Source organism: Protopterus annectens, chromosome 8.part0 (genome assembly GCF_019279795.1).
Source record: "Protopterus annectens isolate FY-2018-M chromosome 8.part0, PAN1.0, whole genome shotgun sequence".
NCBI lineage: Eukaryota > Metazoa > Chordata > Ceratodontiformes > Protopteridae > Protopterus > Protopterus annectens.
The window spans coordinates 597,219,620-597,246,314 of NC_056741.1; the positions used below are offsets into that span (position 1 = coordinate 597,219,620).

Here is a 26,695-nt window from a genome sequence, read left to right on the forward strand (position 1 = left end):
TGTACATCTACCAAATATGCAATAAAATCTAGAAGATTTAGGATGTTTTGCTTAATTATTTGAAGGTATTTTGTACCCCAAGTAGACTCGAGAATTTTTCCAAAGTTAACTGCAAAATGTTGGGAGGTGTGAAGTGGAAGACAGACAACTGGGAACATTTTCTGAGACTGTAATGAGTTTGTAGACTAAATATACCCTGCAGACTACTCAGAGATGTTAGGTGGGCAAATTGGTGCATCTAGGGAAATTATTTTTCTGAACCATGACAGAATAGACCTAGTAAGGCCTCGAGTAATTATGGTGGCTGCCAAAGAAGCAATTACTAGAAAATGCAAATCAAATTCTAACCCAACTACACTAGAAGCAATGAATATAAAAAGCACAGGTAGAACTGGAATCGGGGTATTTAGAAGAGGATAGTAGCAAATTACACAGAAAAAATGGGAATCATGGGAATACACACTCAGAGTAGACATGAGGTTTAAAAGGCAATATTTAAATGAGTTATGTAACGTTGGACTAAATGACTGGATAGTTAATCTTAGTTGCAAACATTACACATCACTTTGTCAATATGGCTTCTTTTCATTTATGTAAATATATAGTGTCACAAGTGATAAAGATGTTTGTTTAAAAAAATGACAAAAACCAGGAAGGGTAATTCTCAAAGATTAAAACTGAGTAAATAGGTAACTAAGAGGGATAATTAGGTCACACAAACCAACTTACAGGTTACGAAAGCCTCTCGGTGAGAAATAACCATAAGACCATCTACAGCTATGTCAGAAACCTCATAAGAAACACAGAAGTATGCTGAATGAGTGGTTAATGGTCACATTCATCAAGCCTGGAGATGAAACAAACCTGTTAGACATTCAGTTCAGACTACCCCCTCTCTCACCAACCATCCCCTCAAAAATAAACATAACCCCTCCAACTCTAACCAGGGAGCATGTACAGGCTGAATTCACTAAACCCAAGAACACTCAGTGGGCCACGATAACCCAACAGAATGGCTCCCGAATAGTCAAAAATAAGATTTGGCATGAGTCTTAGTGTTTTTTTTTAACCAGATCTAATGACTGACTTGTGCCACGTGAATAGGGGACTGCGAAGGTCCTACTCTGTGAAAGGAAGAACCTTAAACAGATTCTGGGAACTAAACACCCATTAGCCTAGTCTTATTTGCAAAGCCATGGAAAGAATCATGGAACTCAGTAAGGATATAGGAGACATCCAGACACTTGAATCCATCCCAGTTTTGCTTTGTCAAAGGAAGGCTTTGCTTACTGAATCTGGCGGATAACTGAAAAGGTCACCAAAGCAATAGACGAAGGGAAATCTGCACAACCTACCTAGATAAAAGACATTTAATACAATACCCCACTCAGGCACTGTCAACATATGTACAGAACTAGGTATAAACCCCTTTACAATGCGCTGGATAGCTAGCTGGCTCACTTTTAGGACCCAGGAGATTAGAATTGATGGGGCTGCCATAAAGAGGCCAGTCACCAGTGGAGCCCCCAGGGCTCTATGCTATACCCAATCCTCTGACACCTACTTTTTGGATGGCAAAGGCCTCTGGCTAATAAAGTTCGCAGAAGACTAAACTGGGAGTGGTCAATGAATCGCCGCAACATATCACCCCTTTAGGAAAGTAATACAAATGCTTGGTGTCACGGCCATGCCTACAAATTCAGCACCAAGAAATGCATTTTAGTACTTTTTGTAAAGTCTGCCAAATTGGGTATGTATGTCATGAATAAAACTCTTACACTGATTCACTACTGGGGGATCTGGGAAATACAGATAGTAATCTAGCATTCAAACATGTCAAATATATTAAGAAAACCCCTCTGTTCAACTTGCAAGTCCAGAAAGTTCATCATACACTGTACTCTGCCTTTAGACCCAGAGTGTACTGCCCCCACTGGTATGTACCTGATTAGACATGCAGCATCTTTAACATCCACAGGTCCCTTAGAAAAAGGATATAGGGAGTAAACAAAATGCCTACACTGATCACCTCAAAGCCTTTTCGTTACCATACAGACTTCTGAGATGACGACAGCCTGGCATACAAAGCATCCCTAAATCCTGTCTTGAACCTTTTGCAGATTCACAAAATAGCATCACAGCTACTAAATTTAAAAACTTTAATTTTGCTTGCAGCAAAGCAGATGTGATGGAGAGAGACGGGTTTCTCAGAATTTCCATTCTCTGGATCAAGCTCCCCATCCTATTTAAGGGTCTATATTACATTATCGAATCCAGATAACATCGAACACCACAACACACACAAAGCCCAAACCATTAATACAAACACCCTAAACCACGACTTTTCAAATCAGTCAGCAAATGCTACTGTGCGCTACATACCCAAGCATAATAAAACACACACACACAAACCCTACGTCTAAAACTACACTAAACCTTACATACATTACTATCTACGCACTTACCTTAACTCGCACCCTAACCATAAGGTCCATAACTCACACCTTACGGAGCTATACCGCAGACGGGCCAACCATCACACATGGACATTTTGCGTTAAACGGTTGTGCTTGCAGTTACCATAGTTCATGCTTTACATGCCAGTCTTCTGGTATTCGTTACCGGGATTTGACAACATAATCTAGACCCCTATTTAAGAGGGACCAATGGATAGGCAATTAGAAATTCACCTCTGGAAGTTTGGATCCTTTGATGAACACAGGAAATCAGCAAATCACAATTATAAAGCAAATTTGTGGATCACATTTGCGTTGCACGGCTAGGTTTATAATAACCCTACAGGTCATTTACCTAGTATATACCTGTAAAATGACTAACTCTAGCTACTTCAGAGAGCCTCAGAGGGGAAAGTTGGTAGAATATGTGGGGTAATTGATAGGAAAACTGTAGGATGAAGCAAGCTACACAGTCCTTAAAAATCTGGTCAAGACTAGTATCTAGAATGTCTCCTGTGTCTTGATTGGGGCCCACTTGTGATAACCTCCTCCCGTCACAAAAGCTCGCTAGGCAAGATGCAAGTGGAATGCTGGTTTTCAGAAATCATTAGTACTAGGACCAGAATTTTTCTTCCTAGGAGCCACTAACTTTCTCATAGGATTGGTAAAGTGAATCAGGATACAAGAAGCCACGTACCCTAGGAGCTTCAGAAAAACTCTGGCAGACATGGCATTCAGTCTGTGAATGTGAGCTATTTAGCTTAAGATGATCTGGTCTTGGGGACAGCTTTATGTAGTGTAGAGTAGATGACTGCCATCATAATGGGAGTACAGGCTGTTAGGCAAAGCTGAAACTTGCATACGCAGTGTTGCACCAGTCTGAAATCATTCTACAGTGGTGGCACGGCTCTGTGGACCTCTTCCAGGGATGCTATTCATACAAAGTTAAACTAGATAGAGGCAAATATGCAACATTTTGGTCCTACAGAAAGCAATGACTAGTACTAAATATTTGGTCAAACCTGATATCAGATAAGCCAAATGCTAAGGCACAGAACTCAAGGGATACCCCTGCTTTGAAGTAAAGGAACTTAGTGTTCCTATGCAATGCCATCCAAGTCCAAGATTACTATGCATGCCCCTGGAATAAGAGATACAAGTTTGGACAACATCTTGATCTCTGGTATCAAATAAATTTGTTCAGCCTGAAGTCAAATTGGTCTCGATACCTCCCCCTTTCTTGGGTCGAGCACTGAACAGGATACTATGCCCATCTTTTGAAGGGCATAGCTGAATGGATCCCAATAGCAGATCATTTAATGTGGTAAATAAGGTTTTAGGACTGTATACATTCCAAATGACAAAACCTTCCACAAATGCTAGAAAATGCCTTTTTTTTTTAAAAGACTTGCAGCACCCACTTGTCCTGGTTGACTTGTTCTCAAGCTGTGGAAGAGTTAAAGCCCCCCCTACAGTTTTGGTGGGTTGAAGGCAGGTTAGGGAAATGCTTGGAATATTCAAAATTGCTCCTTAGAGTCCTGGGTCTTTAAGGTGTTTCATGTTGCCACTATTTATGGAACTTCACCCCTTTCCTTTTAGAACTGTTCCATTTGTCATGTCGAGTGGAGTGCCAAGACTTAGAACACTTGTGTAGCTCTGTCGGGGAAGGCTAGAGTTCCTTAACAGAATTCACTCTTCCCTCTTGAAATAATTTAGTAGGAATTCCAAATAAAGTCCCCCCCCCCTCCATTCGTACAATTGCTAGCCTCCCATACTTGAAAAAAATCACTACACTCGCATCTAACATCCTCATGGGAATTCTCCTGTTCACACCCCTCAACCTACTCTCTACTCCCAACACTTTTTCCTCCTTCCTTTTTCTCAATAACCAGCTAGCAAATTCATGCTTGCTTCTAGCATACAACTCCTTATTTGTACCTAGTAATTTAGTAAAAATACAAAAAAAATACATATACTACTACTAACTTAACCAGAAATTCTAGAATATTTTTCTCTATAATCCTCATGTAAACTGTGTGTCGAACATAATCTTTGTATAATCTGTATGTGGAACAATCTCTGTATAATCTTTGTGGAGCTTTTCTCCCCAGGACTCCATTCAAAACAGGTTTAGGCCCAATGGACTATTCTGGTTAAACAACTGCAAATAAATAATAAGTCCTTGTCCAAGACTCAAACAGGCATGGAATCCTCAGTCAGGCATGTCTTCTGGAGTTGCTGCCCTACTTAATGTGACTAAAGCATCACAACCACATTTAAGTGAGCAAATGGACAACTGGTGGGCAGTGACCAGTTCCTTGAAGTTACTCCCTAAGGCTATCTTTAATACTCTACATTTGCTTTAACCTGTTCCTTTACAATTGGACCATGTGGAATTAACAATTGAGAGCTCTCATAGCCAAGGAAGCAGAACTGTTTTCTCTTGCCTAATCAGTTTAAGATTATACTTTCCCATCATTTGCAAGGAGTACTTGTATGCAATTCCTATCTTTCTGTTGGTGGACTCACCATAGCTGGACCTGCCACTGAGTTCTTGCAGAGGTTTATGGGAGTCAAGCACCCTACAGAAGCGGTCAGATTCCAGGAAGCAGGGACTGGGAGTCAGGCTACAAAAGTGTCTGAAAACACATCATACAAGACATCAAGGACTACAGGAAATCCAAAAAGTCCAGGTTCAGAAACACTCAGAAGCCATCTATCTGTTCTCAAATCAGAAACAGCTCTCTAGACTCCCAAATGAAGGGCTTCATTTTATGAAGTGCACACCCAAAGGAAAAGTACTCAGGAAGCCAAGCAGATGACAAGTTGTCTTCATAGCCCATGTAAAGATACTGGGTAGATTGCAACAGTTCCATACAAGCCTGTTTTTCCTCATTGGAATAAATGGAATCAGTTTCAGCGAGGAAGGGATCCCTTTGTTTTCCCCAAAAGGAATTTCTGCCACAGGCTTTTTCCAGGGACGTCTGCTTGAATTTCATGAAGTTCATGAACCCATGTGCCATGCCATTCTGACAAGGGGTCTTGTGGGGTGAACTAATCTGGGAAAGCTATCGGCACACTGAGAAAAGGATGAGGTAACCCCAGACATAGCTTCAGCTTGAGTGTCTTGGGTTTAGGTCTGGCAGATGGCAAGGCCTCTGGATGTGGACAAATCCACAGCCTGACACCAACAAATATCTTGTCAGAATCCTTCCAGTGGCAGTCAGCATTCTCCCTCCATAATCAATGCACATGCACTGGAAGACCAGCTGCAAAGCAGTCCTGACAGATGCCTTCCAGATTCCATCTCACAAGGACATGGAAGGAGCTGAAAATATATGCCCATTTCCATAGGGATCAAAACCAAAACACTCAGTACCAGTAGTCTCTGGTAAAGGTGACCAAGTGTACCTTGCCAGATTCAAACATTGAGACTGGGTGGTGACTCAGTATGAGTGTCAATGGCCTCCCCAACATCCTCCTCCTTCAAACAAATCTCTGCATTTTTTGCAATGTCTGCCTTGGGAATGGTTGACTAAACAGCATACAAAGCCTAATGCCACCTACACAGAAATATCCAAGGTATCCGAGGAGGTCCTCTCCAATTTTAATAGTCTTACATTAAAACAGGCACAAACCTTAGACTCAGCACAACATACCTACATGTCAATACACAAGCAATAGGAATGAACTCATGGGCAGGCAGAATTTGTTTTCCACATTAGAGGTGATAACACACCTTACCTGACTGAGAAAAAGTGCAATAAATGCAGTACGAAAGAGGTTCCGCAACAAGGTTCTTCGCTTTACCAAGACTAAATCAGCAGTTTGTGCAAGAGGTACAAATTATTATGGATATGGTTATAAAATGTAAGTATAACCCGTGCACTACATGCAGGTAATAAAAGTAGGTGAAGTTGAAATTTTAATCAAAGTGACTTGTTGTACACAAAAAAAAGGTACTGAACAGTTGAATATACAGATTATATTAAATCAAATACTAAAAGCGAGCGATAATTTGACGACCCCATGCAAGCGAAACCTTACAAACTAACGCACAGAAAAGCGTTTTTTCCCAGGGGGATCGCAGTTCCAAAAAAACTGAAAAAGTGGGGGGCTTCACCCCCCTACTTAAATATCAACTCCAAGAATGCACTACAGTGATGAAGACTGCAAAGTAAAAGGACGTGGCCTAGCGATTTCTTTCCCAGGGAAATAATTTGCTTATATACCGCTTCATTTTCCCTTTTCAAGTTCGATAGAGGCATTCGAAAGTAAGTGTGTCTTTGGTCATCTAGTAGGAACCCGAACATACACAAACATTTTACACGAAGTGTCAATGGATATTATTAAAGGAGGTTAAAAAGGCCTGCATGACGCTGACAAGATAACTTTTTAGCTTATCAAACCCTTGCCATGTCTTGAGGGGCAGAAATTTCACACTAATACACTTACTTGTATTATTACATCTGCGGATTGACAGTCCATAACAGTGTGGTGCATGCTCTGCCTACATGAATCCAGTTCCTATTTTTCCATTGATACAAGACTTAAAGTACACACCACCTGCACATACATAATGGCCATGTTTTGTACTGGAGAAAAATTGTAGATTACAAGAACATTTAATGCAAAACTAGCACATTACACATGTATTTACACATATATACACATACATATTTATATATACATATACACACATACACATGTGTATATACACATGTGTGTGTATGTATATATATAAATATATATACACATATATACACAATATATATATATATATATATATATATATATACATATATATACATACATATATATATATACATACATATATATATATATATATATATATATATATACACATATATATATATATATATATATATATATACACATACACACACATATATATACATACACACAATATATACACATATATGAGAAATACTGACATTAAAAGTGTTTTTTTTTTTTTTTTTAGTAAATACAGCATATCTGAACAGATTGTTGCACAAGGAAAGTGTGCATTTTCAAGTATGGGACACTGATGCCTAACCTAAAGGCTTAGAGAAAGTGGAAGTCTAACTATTGACAGAACCATTTTCATTTTAATAAATTTAAGTTAACTGCATGTCTTACATATAGATTGTGTGCAACTGTAATAAGTCGTCACTTCCTTTGAAGGCATTACAAGTATGTTTTGCAGTCAAACAACTGCTAATTGTCATAGTGGAGTTTATTTCAGTCATCTGCATTAATATTCTAAGCTGTCTGATCTCCAGCCAGGGAGAAACTAAATGACTAAAAGCATAACGCATCAGACAGATATGGCAAGAAAAAATGGCTATGCTGCTGGCTGATAAGAGCATCCACCTGCTGGAAATCGGTGAAATTTTCTGACACTCAAGCAAACCGCAGACTCCTGCAGGCAATAATTCACAAGACTCTACTGTAACAGTAAAAGCAGTAAACATCTGGCATTTACATGAAGGTACAGCCAATGAAATTTCTGCTAAATGTTAAAAAAGGTTTTTGTTAGTATTAGCCTACATCTTAGCAGACTGTTTTCAGCACCTTTATTAAATCTAGTGAAGACATTACAGTGAGTAAAACCCAACTGTTAAACTACAGTGACCATCCCCGACAGTTCAGTCTTAAGGTTTCAGCAGGCTTAACTGCTACTGTTTTTAGCAGATGTTATCTTACCCAAGAAAAAAGCTACAGCCAATAACAAATCACTCAGGCAGCACGATACTGGGAATAGTCTTCATAGCTCATTATGGCACAACATTTTCGGAGCTTCTTTCCTTAAGGCAACTTGACAGACTGTAGATAAAAGGATACTGTGTGAGAAACACTACAAAACTAAATACAGATGATGCATTGCACTTCAACATTAAGTACTGTTCACTTGACATTTTCAAATGAAAATTCTTTAACTGAATAAGCCACATGTTGAGGGACAGTCAGAAATGCCATGGTGGGAGAAAAAATGCAATGTCCTACTTAAAGACATGCGTTTGTATACATTTTCAACAGTGATTTTCAAACATGAACAATCGCCAATTCTTGTCCTGCAGGTTATACAGCTTGAGAAATGTAAATTGACACTTGCAATTTCTATATACCTCAAACATGTACCAGAACTGCTTTTCATGCCATCTTGTAGAAGCTCAAATCTAGCTGAGAACTATTGTGGACAAGTACCTGTACCCATCTGGAAAGCAAGGAGAAACCTTCCAACTGTCCGCCTTAAAAATATCCAGGTTTGATACACAGGCTTCTCAGCTAAGTCAGTACTTGCCAGATCCACCGCCAAGCTTATTTTAAAAAAAGTGAAGGCAGTGGGCAAACTTTTGGCCAAGGTAAACCACGTTTGGCTTCACCTCTCTGGATTTGAAACTTGGTTATGGATATTGGGGGAACACTTGGAGGGGACCTCTCCAATCCATGCAGAAGGCAGCCAACTTCCAGGTTCCCAGAAGCGTTATCTGCAGCAAAGCTGCCTCAGCAGCATGTTGAGATGTGAAGCAAATTGTGCTCAGAGAATTCCACAAGGTGTGATTCAGAAAGACACCCTTATTTGACATCTATTGGTAATTTGATGCTAGAAATCTGCTCAGCCCAAATCGATAAACATTTAGAGCAGACACAGATCACCAGAATCATGCCTACTTCCGAAGTTATACCCCCGACCCGTGTGACCAACATGTACAGTAGGAAAGTAGTTCCTGTTATGCCCAACTGTGGTATTCCCCATCCTTACATTAAAAGGAACCATCTTTCAATGCATGTTTGAAAGACTTAAAAGCCAAGAAGACAGCCACTAACTTTAGACATTTGCCTCTCATCCTGGCTTCCCCATATCCTTGAACCTAAAAAGCTGTCAAACACCCACTACGCTAAATCTGAGTCAGATCAGGCAGCAATGGTACTTGAACCCCTGCTTCAGAGAAAACGCATATTCAACCAAGTTCTCTCCTTTCTGATGCAAGGGAATTCTAGTTTCTAATGACCCTTGAGTACTTTAGTTTCCTCACATGTAGGCGGGCCTGTGGCACCATTAGAGACGAGGATACCATGTAACCATGCAACCAGAAGGATTTTCTGGTGACAACTTACACTTGAACAGTAGTATAAGCAAGTTGACTGAATTTTCACCTGGAAGGTCCTGTTGAGGGAGGTATCTAGGCCAGCACCCAGGAACACTTGACAGTGACACCCAGGTTCTGGTAGGTCTTCAATGTGAACTCCAAAGCCTTTGCAATATCCTGGTGGGACTCCACTATGTTGAGGCAGTCCTCTAGACAAAGATTAGGAAATTAACATATTTGTAAAAACCCTGGGAGCAGCAGACAAGCCAAATGGCAAGGAAGTAAACTGAAGGTACTTCCCTTCAGACATGAGGAATCTGCAGCTTCTGGTTACATGGATGAGAATATAGGCATGTTTTAGGCCCAGTGACTATCAGAGACCTGGGATGACTGGTTAACAGGCTTTATAGCATTTTCATTTTGAAATCTGGAACGTTACTGAAAACTGTTCAGGTATGACATGTCAATGATGGGTCTCTAAGTGACATCTCTCCTTAGAAAGGGTTCCGAGCAAAACTCTCAGCCTTCCCCTTCTGCTAGAACTTCAACCCCCCCTTCTGCTAGAACTTCAACCCCCCACGTGTAGCATCCAAGTGAATTGAAGGTATAAGGTTAAACTGTTACTCAGACTGCTGCAAGAGAGCTCAAAGCTCAACCAACTCCTGCTTCAGATACTTGTCCTGTATTCTCTTATGCCCTGGCCCTCATTTCTTCAAACAGGGACTGTTGGTAAAGCATGTGGGAACCATCAGTTTAACGTTTTGAATGATTAGTACAGCGGTGGACTGTCTTCCTTACTCTGCAAGGTGTACTTCTCCCTTGCAGTGGAAATAACGTTCCTGGAAGGAGCTAAACATCCCTTGCCAGAAAAGTAGTTTTCTACCTACCATAAATGTAGATGTTAGTGTATTCACTGCTGCAGTCATTACACTCGGGTTATCCTGCCATCAGGCGGTCCTGCAGTTGGCCAGAGTTCCAAAGTCTTGGTCCGCCGTTGGTTGCTGTCGCTTCTTCCCAGAAGTCAGTGCACCAGGGGTATACAAGATGCAGCAGACACCATTTTCTTTAGTTTTTCTTGCCCCAGATGTCAGGTGCCCCCAAATAGGTACATAAAATGGTTTTGGAATTACTGATGCAAATATGAAGCAGCAATGTTTGACACGTACAGGCATCAGTAGCAATTAACTGCACATGCACCTAGGAGTAGTCACTCAGATGTAATGAGTTAAAGTAAAATGAGCAAACTTTACCCCCCCCCCCCCACAAAGGGCCCATATCTATACAGGAAGAACGCAGAGTCAATCACAACTACGCAGGTGAAAGCTGCACACTCAAGCCAAAAACACAGCATCCATGGGACCGGACAACATCCCAGGCTGCGTTTTACACAAACTTCAGAATGAACTGGCTCCCCACATAAGCACCATGTTCAATAGCCTTGCATTAGGCTTTGTGCCCACTGAATGGCACACAGCAACAGTTATTCCACTCCACAAAGGGGGAGCCACCACTGATCCCGGGAACTATAGACCTATTAAACTGACTAGCCTGGTCTGCAAAGCCATGGAATGTATCATGAACTCAGACATTGGTAACCTCCAAACTCTGGATCCCACCCAGTTCGGGTTTGTGAAAAGCAGATCATGCATCCTGAACCCAAGAGACTTCTTTGAGGCAGTCACCAAAGCCAAAGATGAGGGTAAAGTGGTTCACACAGCCTACCTTGAACTCGCCAAGGCTTTCGACACCATCCCCCATTCTGGAATTATAGCTAAATTCAACTAGTCAAATCCCTACATCACAAGATGGGTTGCCACTGACTGAACAGACACTGTAAAAGTTGCAGACTCCAAATCTGACCTCAAGCCAGTGACGTGGAGTACCACAGGGTTCCGTCCTGGGACCGCTCCTGTTTGGTATCTACTTTTCTGAAGTACAGGCTAACAGAAGGCCTCTGGCTAACGAAGTACGCAGATGACTGCAAATCAAGAGCCAGTCAAGCCCCCAAATGATATGAACATCCTACAGAAAGGCCTCAGAGACAGATGCCTGGTGTCAGAGCCATGGCCTCAAGCTCAATGCCAAAATGTGCAGCGTCATCCCCTTTGGTAAAAACTCTGTACCCATGAACTACCACATAGGCAGCAATCTACTTAACACCGAATGCGTGATGAGACCTTGAGACCCAGGGGGACAGTAGTCTGATAGTCACATTGCCACAGTACTCAGGAAGGCCTACGTGGCACACCTCATAAAAGGGTTCTCGTCCGGGGGGAGGATATCGTTACCCTCTACTCACTCATTAGACCCATTAGAGTAAAACGCCCCTTTTAGAATGTACCTCACAAGACATCTGCAGCAGCTGGAAAGGCCACAGAAGTACCTCACAAAGAGGATTACTGGACTCAAACAAATGCCCTACACTGACCGCCTCAAAAAACTCCAGCTTTCCTCCATAGCATATCGCCTACTCAGAGGTGATCTCTGCCTAACATATAAAGCTATGTCAAACCTAGAGCTGTTGGACATGCTACACCTAAAGAAATCCCAATCCCTCCGAGCTACACGCTCTAGGGACTTGAACCTGGTCACCACAATAAACAGGACATGCTGGTGGGATAGATTCCTATCCCAAAGACTTCCCATACTCTGGAACAGGCTACCCATCTATGTCAAGCAAAGTTCTTCATTAGCACTCAAGAAAAATCTTGATGAGTGGATGGGAAATGGGAAATATACCCTGGGGATCACTTGTCTCTGCTAGTCAGTGGCACAGGAAAATAACTTTCTTGGGTGGCGTAAGCCAAAGAACCTTGTTGGCTAGGCTTGCATAGGCCCTTGGGCTGATAGCCTAGTACCTACCTATGAACCTACAAGTACAATAAGACAAAATAAGCTTAAAGAGCAAGGTGACAGTTTTACTAAAGGCCATGTTTTGGGCATAAAGTACTATTTTGCATTGACCAAAGCCATTCAAAGCACAACTAGAGTTGCTCGAAGTATCTGTTTGCAGAGTGTGCTTTATTACGATGCAATTACAAAGAGTTTGCTGTTTGCAAATTAGTTAAACTGCATATATGCTATCCAATCTAAGGAAGGATAATTAGTCACCAATTACCAGAGTATTTGGCTGTACTGAGTGACTAAAATACATCCAGGTAGGCTGTGCGGCTTTCGTGAAAGTGCATAGTATAGCCATTTTGAAAAAAGTTCTTGTGCTGTGTGCATTTATTCTCAGAGTGCCATCTGCAAGTGTTTCTTACACTGTACAGAGTTATTTTGCAAAGTACAGCCATTTTGAACGGGTCTTGTGCTGTATACAGTTTATTTGCAAAGTTCATTCATTTTGAAGCGTTTCTTTCTGAGCTTCTGTTCAGTCACTTCAAAGTATTTCTTACACTGATAAGCGATTTTGCAAAGTACAGGGATTTTTAAAGTGTTCTAGTGCTTCAAAGACTCTGGCAAAGTGCAGTTATTTCAGAGAGTCTGTTGTGCTATTGGGCATAAAGTACAGTTTTGTACATACCATAAATGTAGATGTCCGATAGGTATGCATCTGCAGTCATCACATATGGGTTGTCCTGCCTCAGGCAGCCCTTCGGTCGGCCGGATTCCAAAGTCTGGGCCTGGTGTCGGCTGACGTCACCCTTTCCCCAATGTCAACGCCTGGGGTACAAAACCTCAGCAGATGCCATCTTCCTCAGTTTTTCTTGCCCCAGATGCCAGGTGCCCTCTAGGAAGGCTAAATTTGCAGAAATGCAATAAAAATCCAAACATTTGCACAAAAATCGGACATCTACATTTATTGTAAGTACAAAACTGTACTATGTCCTTCAAGGATGCATCTGCAGTCATCACATATGGGAAGAATACCATAGCCAATCTGGGGGTGGTGGTACTAGGAAAAGGATGGCGTAGCTAAGATACCCTGCAGGACAGCCGTAGCAAAGCCTGCTCTGGATCTGGAATATAAAGGTAAATTGTAATGCTTGGCAAATGTATGCACAGAGCTCCATGTGGCAGCTTCTAAAATGTCTTGTAGCCACCCCTCAAGAAGGCTGTGGAGGTGGCTGTGGCTCTCGTAGAAAGAGGTCTAATGTTAGCTGGTACAGTTTTTTCCATGAAATGAGTAACAAAAGCGGATGCAATTTCCTATCCATTTTGAAATTGTCTGTTTGGAAATTGTTTTCCTTGAGTACCAGCAACATAAGCTACCAGCAGCTGGTCAGTTTTTCTGAAACCTTTAGTTCTGTCCAAGTAGTAGCGCAACTGTGTGAATGTCCAGGGTGTGCAGCAGTTTCTCCCCTTTGTTTTGTGGATTTGGGAAGAAGGTAGGCAAATGAATGGCTTGATTCAATGAAACCCTGGATATCACCTTTGGCATAAAAGTAAGATTAGTTCTTAATGAAACTCTATCCTGATGGAAAATAATAAATGGCTGAACTGCCATCAGGGCCTGCAATTCCGAAACTTCTTGCTGAGGTTATTGCCAAGAGGAAAGCAGTCTTCCACAAGAGGTACTGTAGATCTGCAGATGCCACTTGTTCAAATGGAGGCAGTGTTAGTTTTTCCAACACATAGTTAAGGTCCCAGGCAGGTAGAGGCGGTTTCCTAGGAGGTTTGATGTTTTTGATTCCTCTTAGAAACCGTCTTAGGAGAGGATGAGAGAAGACAGGAGGATCAGTATTGTACTCTACTGAAATTGCTGAAGCATGAATCTTAATAGAAGAGTAAGACAGTCCATTGTGGAACATTTCTGCCAATTATTCCAGGATATGTGCCATGTTAATCATTGTCGCATCTAGGCCCTCTGTGGTGTTCCAGATGAGAAATCTTTTCCACTTTGCTGAATATGCCTTCCTTGTGGAAGGGCGGCGAGCTTCCAGAATAATATTCTTTACTCTCTGGGATAGCTTATCCTGAGGAGGAGTCAAGGTATTTTCCAAGCTGTTAGTTGCAATGTTTTCAGGTTGGAATGTAGAGTTTTGTATCTGTGCTGTGTCAGTAGAAGTGGCCATAGAGGTAGGGGCCATGGCTTTGTACATGACATGCTCCTTAACAGTGGGTACCAGTGTTGTCTTGGCCAGTCCGGAGCCATCAGGATCACTTTTGGCTGCTCTGCCTTGATCTTCAGTAACACCTTGGTCATTAATGGAATAGGAGGAAATGCATAGACTGTCAGATTTCTCCAGCTGAAAGAGAGGGCGTCCACTTTCCACGCTTGTGGGTGGGGATGTCCTTGAGCAGAATTTCTTTAGTTGATGATTGTGGGGGGATGCAAATAGATCTATGTCCGGGCTCCCCCAAGATTGTGTTATCTGTTGAAAAATGTCTGGGTGCAGCATCCATTCGTGTGCATCCATGATATTTCTGCTTAAGCTGTCCGCCAGTGTATTGTCCTTCCCTGGCACAAACTGAGCTTGTAGCTGTATATTGAGTTTCAAGGAAAGATCCATAGATTCAATGCCAGTCTGCACAGAGGGTAAGAATGGGTACCTCCTTGCTTGTTTATGTACCACAACTGTGGTGTTCTGTCCTTACTAGATGGCCTTGATGCAGAAAGAGTTTGAAGGCCTCGATTGCATGCATCACTGCTAGCATTTCTTTGATTTATGTGCATGCGTAGCTCTTTTCGTGACCACTGTCCTTGGATACCTCAGCCCTCCATGTGTGCTCCCCAACCTAGGTCTGGAGCGTCTGTTGTAATAGTTTGGGAGGTTTTTGGCTTTGTGAAGGGCAGCCCTCTGTTGGACTGGCTGGCCTGAGCCCACCACAGAAATTCCTTGTGAAGGCATGGAATGAGTGGGATTAAAGTTCCCAAACAGACTGTGCTGAGTCCATAAACTTCTTGGGTACCACTGTAGCTTTCTCATATGCAGCCTTGCTTGTGGAATCAAAAGAATACAAGATGCCATGTAACCCAGGGCCTGCAAGATTTTCCTTGCAGTCAGCTGAGTTTATCTTATCAGATTCTTGAAGTAATCTGGTAGTTGACTTTTTCTTCTGTGAGATGAGCCATTTGGGTGGTTGTATCTAGATCCGCACCCGGAAAGGTTATTCATTGGGATGGAACAAGTCTTGATTTGTGCATGTTGACTATGTCCCAAGGCCTGTAGAAGATTGATGGCATAATTTAAGTCCTTTATCAGAGTTTGTTGGTTGTCCGCTTGTATAAGGCAGTCGTCCAGATATGGGTAGATTTGAATCCCCTGGAGTCTGCAGTGTGCTATTACTGATGCCAGGCATTTTGTGAATACTCTGGGCACAGTAGATAAGCCAAAGGGCAATGCTGAGAATTGAGAATGCTCTGACCCTGCAAGAAATCTGAGGTATCTTCTGCAACTTTGTCTAATAGGGACATGCAGGTATGCCTCCTTGAGGTCTAGAGTAACCAGCCAAGACCCCTTGCCCAGCATGGGAAGGAGTTGCTGTAGTCAGCATTTTGAATTTTGGCACAATGAGATAAGTATTCAGTACGGACAAGTCGAGAATAGGTCTCCATTGATGCTCTTTTCTTGGAACAAGGAATAGTCTGGAGTAAAATCCTTAGCCTTGTTCTGAAATAGGAACTTTTTCTATGGCTTTCATTTGTAGTAAGTTTGAGATTTGTTTCAAAGCCTCTGTCCTTTGATTCGGTGGCAGGCCTGGTATGCCTTTTCTTTTTGGCAATGTGTGGAAATGAAACCTGTATCCGTTGTCTATTTGGAGTGTCCATTTGTCTCTTGTAATGTTGTGCCAATTTGAGAATAAAGAAAGCTTTCCGCCCAAAGGTGCTTCTAATTGAGCCCTGGTTGGCGGAGTCAAAGCAGAGTCATTGAGTTTGTCCTTGTGCGGCAGTTGCAGATTCTGAACTGCCAGTCTGGATTGGAGGCTGCCATTGACTGCCTCTGTAGGAGCCCCTAGCTTGGCCTCTACCTCTGGCACGCCTGTTTCTGCCCCTTTGAAATCTTTGTGTCCGGAAAGGACCAATTCTTGGAAGGCCAGTTTCTGCTGAATCTAGGCGGTTGGACTTGAAGGATTTTCTTCAACTGTTTGTACAGATTTTGCAGTTTCCTCAAATTTCTTTAGTACGTCTTGAGCAGTGGAAACAAACAACTTTTGCTTTTCCAGTGGAGCATCCAAAAGCTTAGCTTTAACATGTTCTGGCAGAGATTGTTCCTTCAGCCAAGCATGCCTGCGTATGACAACACCTGTCATTGCTGACCTACATGAAGCTTCCAATGCATCATAACCACACTGCAAGAAATTGTTGCTAACCTGCTGGGAATTATGTACCAGATCCTGAAGGGATTTACGGTCAAGGGGTTCAGAAGACAATTTCTCATGTGAAATTGACAATTTAATGCCCTCATAGCAAGAGTGGCAGAAGTATACACTTTTTTACCCCATCTCTAATGCCCTGGACTCCTTTGCAGAGGGGAGTGGGTTCTTAGTAACCCCTTTACGGCCCTGTGAAATAGTTTCAGGGTCAGCAGAGTGGGCCTTAAAGAAAATTGTGTGTCCGGGACCCTGTAATACCTATCCGGCTTAACAGGGGCCGGAGGCAGAGTGTCAGGGGGTCATACTAGAGTCAGAATATACATCACATTTAAAACAGGAGGAATAGCCAAAGGTCTATGCTGAGGTAAATGAAGAAAAGTTCTTAGTCTTTTCCTGGAATCAGAATATTCCTGGCCCTGCCATTTGAAATGCTCTCAGTGTGAAGGGTCTCCCCAAAGGAAAGCTCTTCAGGAGGGGAGGCTGAGGGAAGAGATTCCTCTGCATCCGAATCCTCGTACGCCGAATAAGTCTCCTCCTGGTAGTCTGAGTGATCCGAGCCAAGAGAGGCCTCCTCCGAGGGAAGGGGATCAGGGGGATCCATCCTGGGCCTTTTGTCTAGAGGGGGTTGGGAGCCCCTGTCCGGATGAGGCTGAGAGCCCCTAATTAAGGAGATCAGGTCCTCTGCTAAAGTTAAAATCTGTGAACTAGAAGGTCCCTGAGGAATAACTCTGGGAGGCATGGCTTTAGCTTTAGCCCTGGTGAAGGCCTTAATAGACATGGATGCAGGAGGCCTGGCTGCACCATGTGCTGGTGTAGCGTTATCTAAAGGTATGGTGTCGGAAGATTCCAAAACACCAGTTTCGGAAGGCAATTCTGTAACCGACTCGGTAGGAGCCTCTGGGACCGAGGCTGTCTGTTGTATTATTTCAGGGTTCGGAAGTTCCAAGGACTCTGTATCAGCCGATAGAGACACTCACTGTAGGCCTAGCTGCAGTTTCAGCCGAAACCACGGTCCACGTGTCTGTCCTTGTCTTTCCGTTTCTTAATTAAATGTGATGTTGGGGTTTCCGACGGCATTTTGTAAGCAAAACTATCCCCAAAAACTCTTCTGCGAACTCCGACCGACGTCCAAGAGTGCATCGGTTGAAGGAAGCGCAGGCAGAGCAGGCCAAGACATCGTGGTCTGGGCCTAAGCAAGGAAGACAATAAGAGTGGAAATCCTTATGAGGTATTTGTTTCCCACACGTTAAACAATTAATTTTCTGACATCGGCTGAGGCAAGAAAGAGTCCCCAATGGGGTACTTGGCTTTTGAAGTCTTCGGATAGCGAAATTACAGGAGCTGGCTGACCGGCACTTGCCAACTGCTTCTGCTTCGGGCACCACGCGGCAAGAAAGACTGAGGAAGATGGTGTCGGCTGATGTTTTTATACCCCAGGCGTTGTGACATCGGGGAAAGGGTGACATCAGCCGACGGACTCAGACTTTGGAATCCGGCCGACCGAAGGGCTGCCTGAGGCAGGACAACCCATATGTGATGACTGCAGATGCATCCTTGAAGGACATTTACAAGTTCCAGCACAGATCTGTGTGTATGTGCAGAGATTATTCCAAGCACCTTCACTACTGTTGATATGGCAGAGGCATTTCGAGACCCAGTTCACTTGTGTTCGAACATATTGCAGAGAATTGGAGTATTTGAGCAGGAATACAATATTTTCATACAAGCAGCTTTTTCTGTCAAAGATGCACATTCCATGGCATCATAGCTGTATCAAACGCCACAGAAAGACTGCAAGAAATCCTTAGAAACCACGACGGTTGAACCAGCCAAATAATCCAAAAATCTTTAATGCTCTTTAACCTCTCCTTCATTGTATAGGTTTTTAATGTGCTAGTTTTAGGTATATTACACGTTAGCGAGTTTTATATTTCTTTTAACTTAATAGTATATTAATCGTTGAGGTTTGCAGCTTAAAGTATTTGATATGGATAGTTTTTACATAAAAATTCTTTAGCATACAATGCTTTAAGTACTTTCCCAAGGATGTTTATGCAGTTATTTATTTATTGAATCATTTATTATTTCTATTCATTTGTGAGTTGGTTATTAATGGTTGTTGGAATTTTAAGTTGTCTACACGCACAGTGAAATTTAGTATGAAACGTTTTTCACTACTACAGCAAGTGAGTTTGATAACATGGGGTAAATTAAATTATTTTTGAATAATGTTAAATAATTCTTAATTTTTAAATGAATACTAAGCAACGTTTTAAGCAAAATTGTAAATGAATTATGTGATCTTGATTTGTTTGTACAGTAATCAAGTTACATAATGTATTTTTAAATAGTACATAATGCACTTGCATTTTAAAAGTCAGTTAATGAGTTAATTTCAGTCAATTTAATTGTTATTGTAGTATTTAAGCCAGTGCACATCCGTTAGGAAATTGTCTTGATAAAGCCTGATATTAATCAGGCGAAAGCGCTTGTTTTATTGTGTGTTTAAAGAAAGTTTTGCATCGCATTAAAGATTTTTGGATTATTTGGCTGGTTCAACTGTCGTGGTTTCTAAGGATTTCACAGAAAGACTGCACTTAATTGTGTATGTAACCAGCAGTACATGCAGAAGGGGAAAACCTCCATATTGTTGCACCAGCAGAATCAACTGAGGACCCAGAGTGCTTGAAATAGAGAATCTGCAACTCCCAGACAAATGCTACATTACAGAGGCACCTATTACAGCATCATAGGAGATTACTAGGCTAATGGTCCTGGGGCTCTTACAAGCCTAGCCAAGAGTTTATCCCAGAAAAAGAAACCTCAGTCAGCACCTGTCGCCCCTGTCAATAAGGGACAACAGTGGAACCCCTGGGACAAATTTATGGTTTCCCATCCACTCAAGGTTGTATTTGAAGAAGGTCAGTGAGGTACTCTAACATGTATGAAGTCTATTCCAGAGAAAAGGCAGCCTGAGAGACAAACCTGACTCCAGCAGGTTTTGATGACACATTAGATTTAGGCCCATCGAGCGGGTAATACACGAGGAGTCAGACTTGCAGATATGAAGCACATCCAGTAGGGTAGGGTCTGACATTGTCTTGTAGGCAAAACACAGAACCTCTGAGCAATCTGCATGATACAGAGTAGAGTGATGGTGATTTAAGCCCGTCTGCATAGGATAGGTGCTGGAGGCCATGGATTACCTGCTAGTTATTTCTGCGGCCTATCCAGTTGGTGCAGTTTGGAGAGGTACATACCGAATGGGGCATTATACTCATAGGTCTAATAAGCGAGTACAGAGAAGTAAACTTTTTCTGGATGCAATCCCTTTACTTACGAGATCTATTCTGACCACCGCTGCCACATGGTCGAATGCGAAATAGTCAACCGGAGTACCCAGGTCTCACCACAGGTTGCGTGCTTAGGGGGTTGCCGTTGATGTGGTAAATCAGAAGAGGCAGTGTTTTTGCCGAATGGTATACTTACCTTGCGCTTCACTTAAGTCCATGACTCTGGCGCTTCACTTAAGTCCATGACTCTGGCACCAATCAGTTGCAGCTGCGAGACCCTCTTCCAGTAGGTTATCAATTGGGGAGTTCAATACAGTACCCAACTTAGTCATCTGCAAATTTGGTCAGCCAGAGGCCCAATGTCTTTGCCTGGAATTCAAGTATATGCCAAACAGTAGGCGTCCCACGGCAGATCCCTGGGGACCACCACTGGTTCATAGGAGTGTACTAGGCTGCCTCTGGAGCCTTTACACGCCTAGTCTATAGAAGTGCCATAGCATCATGCCTCCAGTTAGTTCCCAATGCCTCTATCAAGTAGAGTCACTGGAGTGATACCCGGGGTGAACTTTCTACTACCCACTCAAGACTTCTCTTGAAGAGGGACAGCAAGGTGCTCTGCATGACAAGTATGAGAAGTCTATTCCAGAGCAGGGGCAGTCTCTGGGTGAGGAACCTATCCCTCCAGCATGTTCTGTTGACTGTGGTAATGAGGCAGAGGTCTCTGGAGCATGTGGTGCGGAGGGACTGGGATTAGAGATTTAGCATTTCTAACAGAGCTGGGCCAGACATGGCTTTGCAAGTCAAACATATCGCCTTAAAGTAGGCAATAGGAGACCAAAAAAAAAATCACTGGAGTCTTTACTCTGTCCGTGTAGGACGTGTTTAAATGCCTCGGATCCTCTTAGTGAGGTACTTCTGCAGGCTCTCCAGCTGCTGCAGGTATCTAGTGAAGCATATGCCAAATGGGGCATTATACTCCATGATTGATCTAATGAGAGAAGAGTAGAGATACTCTTCCCGGATGCAAAACCCTTTGTAATGAAATGTGCCACACAGGACATTCTGACCGCAGTGGCAATGTGGTGGTCGAAGGAGAGGTTGCAATCAACCTGCATCCCCAGATCTCATATGCCTTCAGTGGCTCCCATCAATGTGGTAATTGGTGGGAACTTGAATTTTTAACCAAAGGAGAGGACTATGCTTTTTTTGTCATTAAGCTTAAGGCCATGGTTTTAACACCAGTCAATGGTCTGAGGCACCTCTGTAGGATGACTGCATCATTTGGGATGTTAATGGCTCCCAGCTTGCAGTCTGGATTTGGTCAGCCAGAGTCCCTTTGTGTTGGCCTGGACTTCTGAAGTAGATGCCGAACAGGGGAGGACCCTGAACCAATTCCTGTGGGACTCCACTCATGACTAGTCGGCAATCTGACAGTTCACTACTTTCATACTGTTCTTTGAGCCAATTTGCAATCCACCTAGTGATATAGGACTGATGCCTACTTTGGTGAGTTTATTAACCCCCCCCGCCCGAGTGAATGGTATCAAAGGCCTTGGACAGAGAGGTAGGCTGTATGCACTTGCCTTCATCCACAGCTCTGGTGACTCAGTCAACCAGGTTGAGCAGGCATGATCTCCCTTTCAGAAAGCCAAATTGTGTGGGGTCTAGAGTTTGGAGACTTCCTATATCTTTGTTCATCAGGTCCACAGCTTTACACAGACTAGTCAGGCTAATGGGGCAATAATTCCCAGGGTCTGTAGTCACTCCCTTTTATGGAGATGGATAACTAGCAGTACGCCACTGAGTACAAAAAGCCTGAGGTGAGGCTGTAAATGAACAGGGCACACAGCTGTGGTACAAGTTTGCTTTGTAGTTCATGTAGAACACAACCAGGGATATTATCAGGTCCCATGGAAGCTGTATTCTTGGCCTTGAACAATGCAGTTTTAACCTGTAATGCAGTAATGCTTTTTGCCTGGCATTTTTCCAGTATTGTGACTGGCGCGTGTGGGGAGGGGTAAAGATGGCACTAAATCTGTCTGCCAGTTAGTGTGCAATATCAGTTTGCTCAGTATAGGGGGTACTATTTGGCAACTCACAGCAAATCTGGGTAGTCCTGTGGAGGTTCTTGACATAACTACAGAAAAGCTTTGTGATTGTTTTTAATACGTCTGCCGCAATCCTGCCTTCCGATCTGGCTTTGGAGGATTTGATGAGAGATCTCAACTTTTTGTTGAGGCTAAGGGAGTTTTGCCAGTCTTGGGACTTTTCTTCAGTTTCTTCCTTCTGTTTTAGACTATTAATGGCAGGGGACCACCAGATTGGCTTCCTTTTGTTTATTGGAGGCGCGCGTCTTGGTTCTGTTGGGTATGGCTAGTTCCATGCATTTATATACATATTTGTACAGTGCATTGGTGTACAATTCGGCAGTCATGTAGCTATTTTCCATTGGCATGGGTGCCATGAAGTTAACCACCTCTGACATGTCTGTTGGAGGTGGTAGCGCCTATACAAAGGACCAAAATCCATGTGAAACCTTTGCAGCTTACATCACTGACTTGAGAAATGAGGCTAAAATGTGCAGATTTGGTGATGTGAAAGTTGGACTGGCTTGTGTGTGGTGTTAATAGTGCTGCAGTGAGATTCTGCCAGTGATTTAATATTGAGCTAAGCTATAGAGATTTGTTAAATCCATGAACTCAAGAAAGGTACAACTATGTTTGCAAGTGATGACAGCTTAGTTTCAGTAGCCTCTTGAGCAAGCGTAGAAAGCATGCAACATGGGGCAAGCAGAAACCGGTAGGAAAGCTGCAACCCTACTTTCTATATAGATGGTGCATCAGTGCTCTGTGAAAAGGCTAATGCAATAGATTTGTTACCAAAGAACAAAGTATTTGGTACTGTCCTGATCAATGGTATACCCACAGAGCTCAAGTGGACACCGGCTCAAAGTGTAATATAACATCAGCAGAAACATTTGCTGGAGTGAGAGCTGGTAAACTTAAGTTGGCTAACTGTGCGAAGGTTTTTGCTTACAATGGTGGAGATTCAAACTGATGGCTCAGTAGTGCTTTCATGCTATTTGGCTGGGAACAGTTACAGCTTGCAATTTTATGTAGTCAAGACTACCTGTGCAGTGGATTATTAGACTTCAGACAGTTTGAGAATGAAACTGCTTTCTTTTACCCAAAGAAGTCCATCGTATAAGCACATGTCGCTGTTCCAGCTTCAGTGATGCTATTTCCTCACAGTATGCTTATGTTTTCGACAAGTTACGTACACTTCCAGTTGTGTGCTAGTCAGTCTGGTGGTCAGACTAGTGAGGAGAGTTCCAATAGCTATGCAGGACAAGGTAAAGGTCCAGTTGGGACAAGATTGTGCACCAGTGTGATCTGTCCAGTCACAGAACCAACTGAGTGGGTGTCTTCTATGGTAACTGCTCATAAGATAAATTCAGATGAAGTCAGAATACACATTGACCCAAAACAGACTTTAACAAGGCATAAAAGACATCCTCATGCGAAATGCCACTGTTCTGTAATGCATACAGTTCATTTTGGCAAGTAATGCTTGATCACAAATCTTCACTACTGACCACATTCAGCACACCATTTGGTAGATAGATTCCTCAGGATGCCTGTTGGAATAAATTCTGCCAGTAAAGTCTTTCAGTATGCAACGGACATTGTGTGAAGTGAACTTTAAGCTTAATCCTCTGAGGTGTAAATTCAGACCATCAAAAGTTGCTTATGTAGGTTATTTACCAGTAAAGGCTTATGACCAGACCCTTCCAAAACAAGTAGCCACTCTGAGATGCTGGCTCCAAACAAATGTCCAATCCTTGCAGCATTTCCTTGGTATGGTTAATTTGGGCAAATTTATCTCTGACTTTAGTGATCAGCACCTTTAAGAGAGCTGACATGCAAAAATGTTGCCTGGTTATGGGTAGAACACCAGAGAGCATTTGATAACCTCAAACAGCAAATTGCCAAACCACCTACATTAAGATACTATTGTCCAAAAAAACAGTAGTTTTGTGATGCTTCAGAGTTCAGACTAGTTGCAATTATTCAAGAGGACAAACCTGTTGCCTGTGCATCTAGAACTTACCCAAACTGAGATGCAGTATGTTCAAATTGAGAAGGAACTTTTGGCAATTGTTTGCATGTTCAAAGTTCCATGATTAAATTTTTTGCTAAGCCAAGTAGAAACTGATCAACCTCTAGTCACCACTTTAAAGTAGCCTAGGCATACAGCCCTAGCAAGACTACAAAGAATGATGCTCAAATTACAAAAGCAATTTCAAAATGTTCTACACAAAAAGGCAAACTTTATCTGGTTGATGCCTTATCCGGATTGCCCAGAAACACTTCACAAAGTACAGTCGTGTACACTGGCCATAAATGTAGATGTTAGAGTTGGAGTCATTACATTTGAGTTATCTGCATGCAGGTAGCCCTCAGCCAGCTTGAATATCAAAGTCTTGGATTCTTGTATCAGTTGCTTTCTCTTCCATGACGTCGTCAGGGGTATAAAACATGCAGCCGACACCATTACATCAGTTTTTCTTGCCCCAGATGTCAGGTGCCCCCATAATGGGAAGCAATATGTTACACCTCCAGCCAAAAGCAAATGCACCAGAAAGCTCAAGTACACCAAACAAGGGAAAGGTGGAGCAAAGAGAAGTCAGGGGGCTGGAGGGAGGGTAACCAGGACTGCAAACTGTAAATACACTTGCATCTACATTTACGGTAAGTGTACACAACTGCACTATGTTCTTAGTGTTTCACTGTTGCAGTCATTACATTTGGGTAGATTCCCAAAGCTAAAGGGACGAGGAAGCTTTAGAAAGCATAATGCACTATTAAGCCCTGCAAACCTGCAGTGGCAAAACCAGCTCTGGATTTGGAAAAATAGGCATGTGGTAATGCTTGGTGAAGGTATGAACAGAGCTCCAGGGAGCAGCTTCTAGGATGTCCCTGGTAGGAACCCCTCTGACAAAGGCTGTAGAGGTAGATGCAGCCCTGATGGAATGTGATCTTATTGCCTGTGGGGTAGGTTTTCCATGGTGCTTATAGCAGAAATGAATGCAATGGACTATCCATTTAGAAATTGTTTGCTTTGAAATTGCCTTCCCCTCTGCCCCTGCAGCAAAGCCAACTAGCAACTATTCAGATTTCCTGAGAGACTTAAGTCCTGTCCAAATAAAATCCAAGTTGTGTGTGCACGCCCAAAGAGTGCAGAATTTGTTCTCCATTGTTTTGTGGGTTAGGAAAAAAGGTAGGCAAATGAATGGACTGATTTAGGGCAACACTAGACATCACCTTGGGCATAAAGGATTGGTCCTGAGGGAAACCCTGTCTGCATGGAAGATAATGAAGGGCTTCACTGCCATGAGGGCCTGCAATTTCAGACACTCTTCTTGCTGAAGTGATGGCTAGAAGGAAGGCCGTTTTCCAAGAAAGGAATTTCAACTCTGCAGTTGCAGCTGGTTCAAATTGAGGGAGGTGGGAGTTTTTCCAATACAAAGCTGAAGTCCCAGGCTGGAGTAGGGGCTCACCGGGGATCTTCATTTTTTAGCCCCTCTGAGGAATTGCTTTAACAGGGGGTGAGAGAAGAGGGGTGGTTCAGTATTATGTGCTGAAATTGCAGAGGCATGAATTTTAATGGACTAGGATAGGCCCCTGTAGAACATTTCTGCTAAGTACTGAAGAATGAGGTAAACTGGGCACTGTAGTGCCTATACCCTGGGTCTGGCTCCAGAACAGCATCTTTTCCACTTTTCAGCATAGAATTTTCTAGTACTAGGTCACCTTGCTTCCAGATTGACCTCTAGCACCCGCTTACTGAGGAATGCTATTGGAGAGCTCAAGGAATAAGTCAGGCTGCAAGGTTCAGGGTTTGAAGCAGAGGGTGCAGAATCTGGCCCACCTGCTGGAACAGCAGGGAAGGCGAGGTAGCTGTCATGGATCCAGCAGTATCATGCTGTGCAAGAGGGGGTACCAGTGCTGGCAAGGCCAGTCTGGTGCAAAAAGAATTGTCCTTGCTTTGTCCTGTTTGATCTTTAGCAGAACCTTCGAGAGGAAAGGCAAAGGGGGAAAAGCATAAACAGAGGCTTTCCCAGGTAAAAGGGCAGGGCATCCACTTTCCAAGCTTGACTGTGGACAGTTCATGTGCAGAATTTGTCCAATTGGTAGTTCAGGGGGGAGGCAAACAGGTCCATCTCTGAAGTCCCCATTTGTTCAAGAGGTTGAATATTTTTGGGTCCAGTTACCATGTGTGTGGGTACATGAGATTTCTGCTCAAGTAGTTTGCCAGAGAATTTAGCTTGCCTGGCAGGAATTGAGCTTGTAGGTGCACTTGGTAGCTCAAAGCTGTCTCCTACACAGCCATGGCTAGTCTGCAGAGGGGGTACGAGAGGTTCCCCCCTGCTTGTTTAAGTACAACTGTGGTGTTGTCAGTCTTTACCCTTAATTGTCCTGGAAGGATGTGGTCCTTGGTGGTCAGGGAATTCTGTACAGCTAACATTTCTTTTTGGTTGCTTAGCAAGTGCATCTGACTCTGGTGCCATTTGCCTGAATGCACTGCT

General features: G+C 42.9%; 1 protein-coding gene across 1 annotated transcript in view; it reads right to left on the reverse strand.

Annotated features, from left to right (window-relative positions):
* HUWE1 (HECT, UBA and WWE domain containing E3 ubiquitin protein ligase 1) overlaps positions 1-26,695 on the reverse strand; it is a gene marked incomplete in the record, with an annotated part of 5,008,559 nt that overhangs the window by 4,830,848 nt on the left and 151,016 nt on the right. The window contains 1 exon segment of the mRNA XM_044079288.1: positions 8,166-8,285.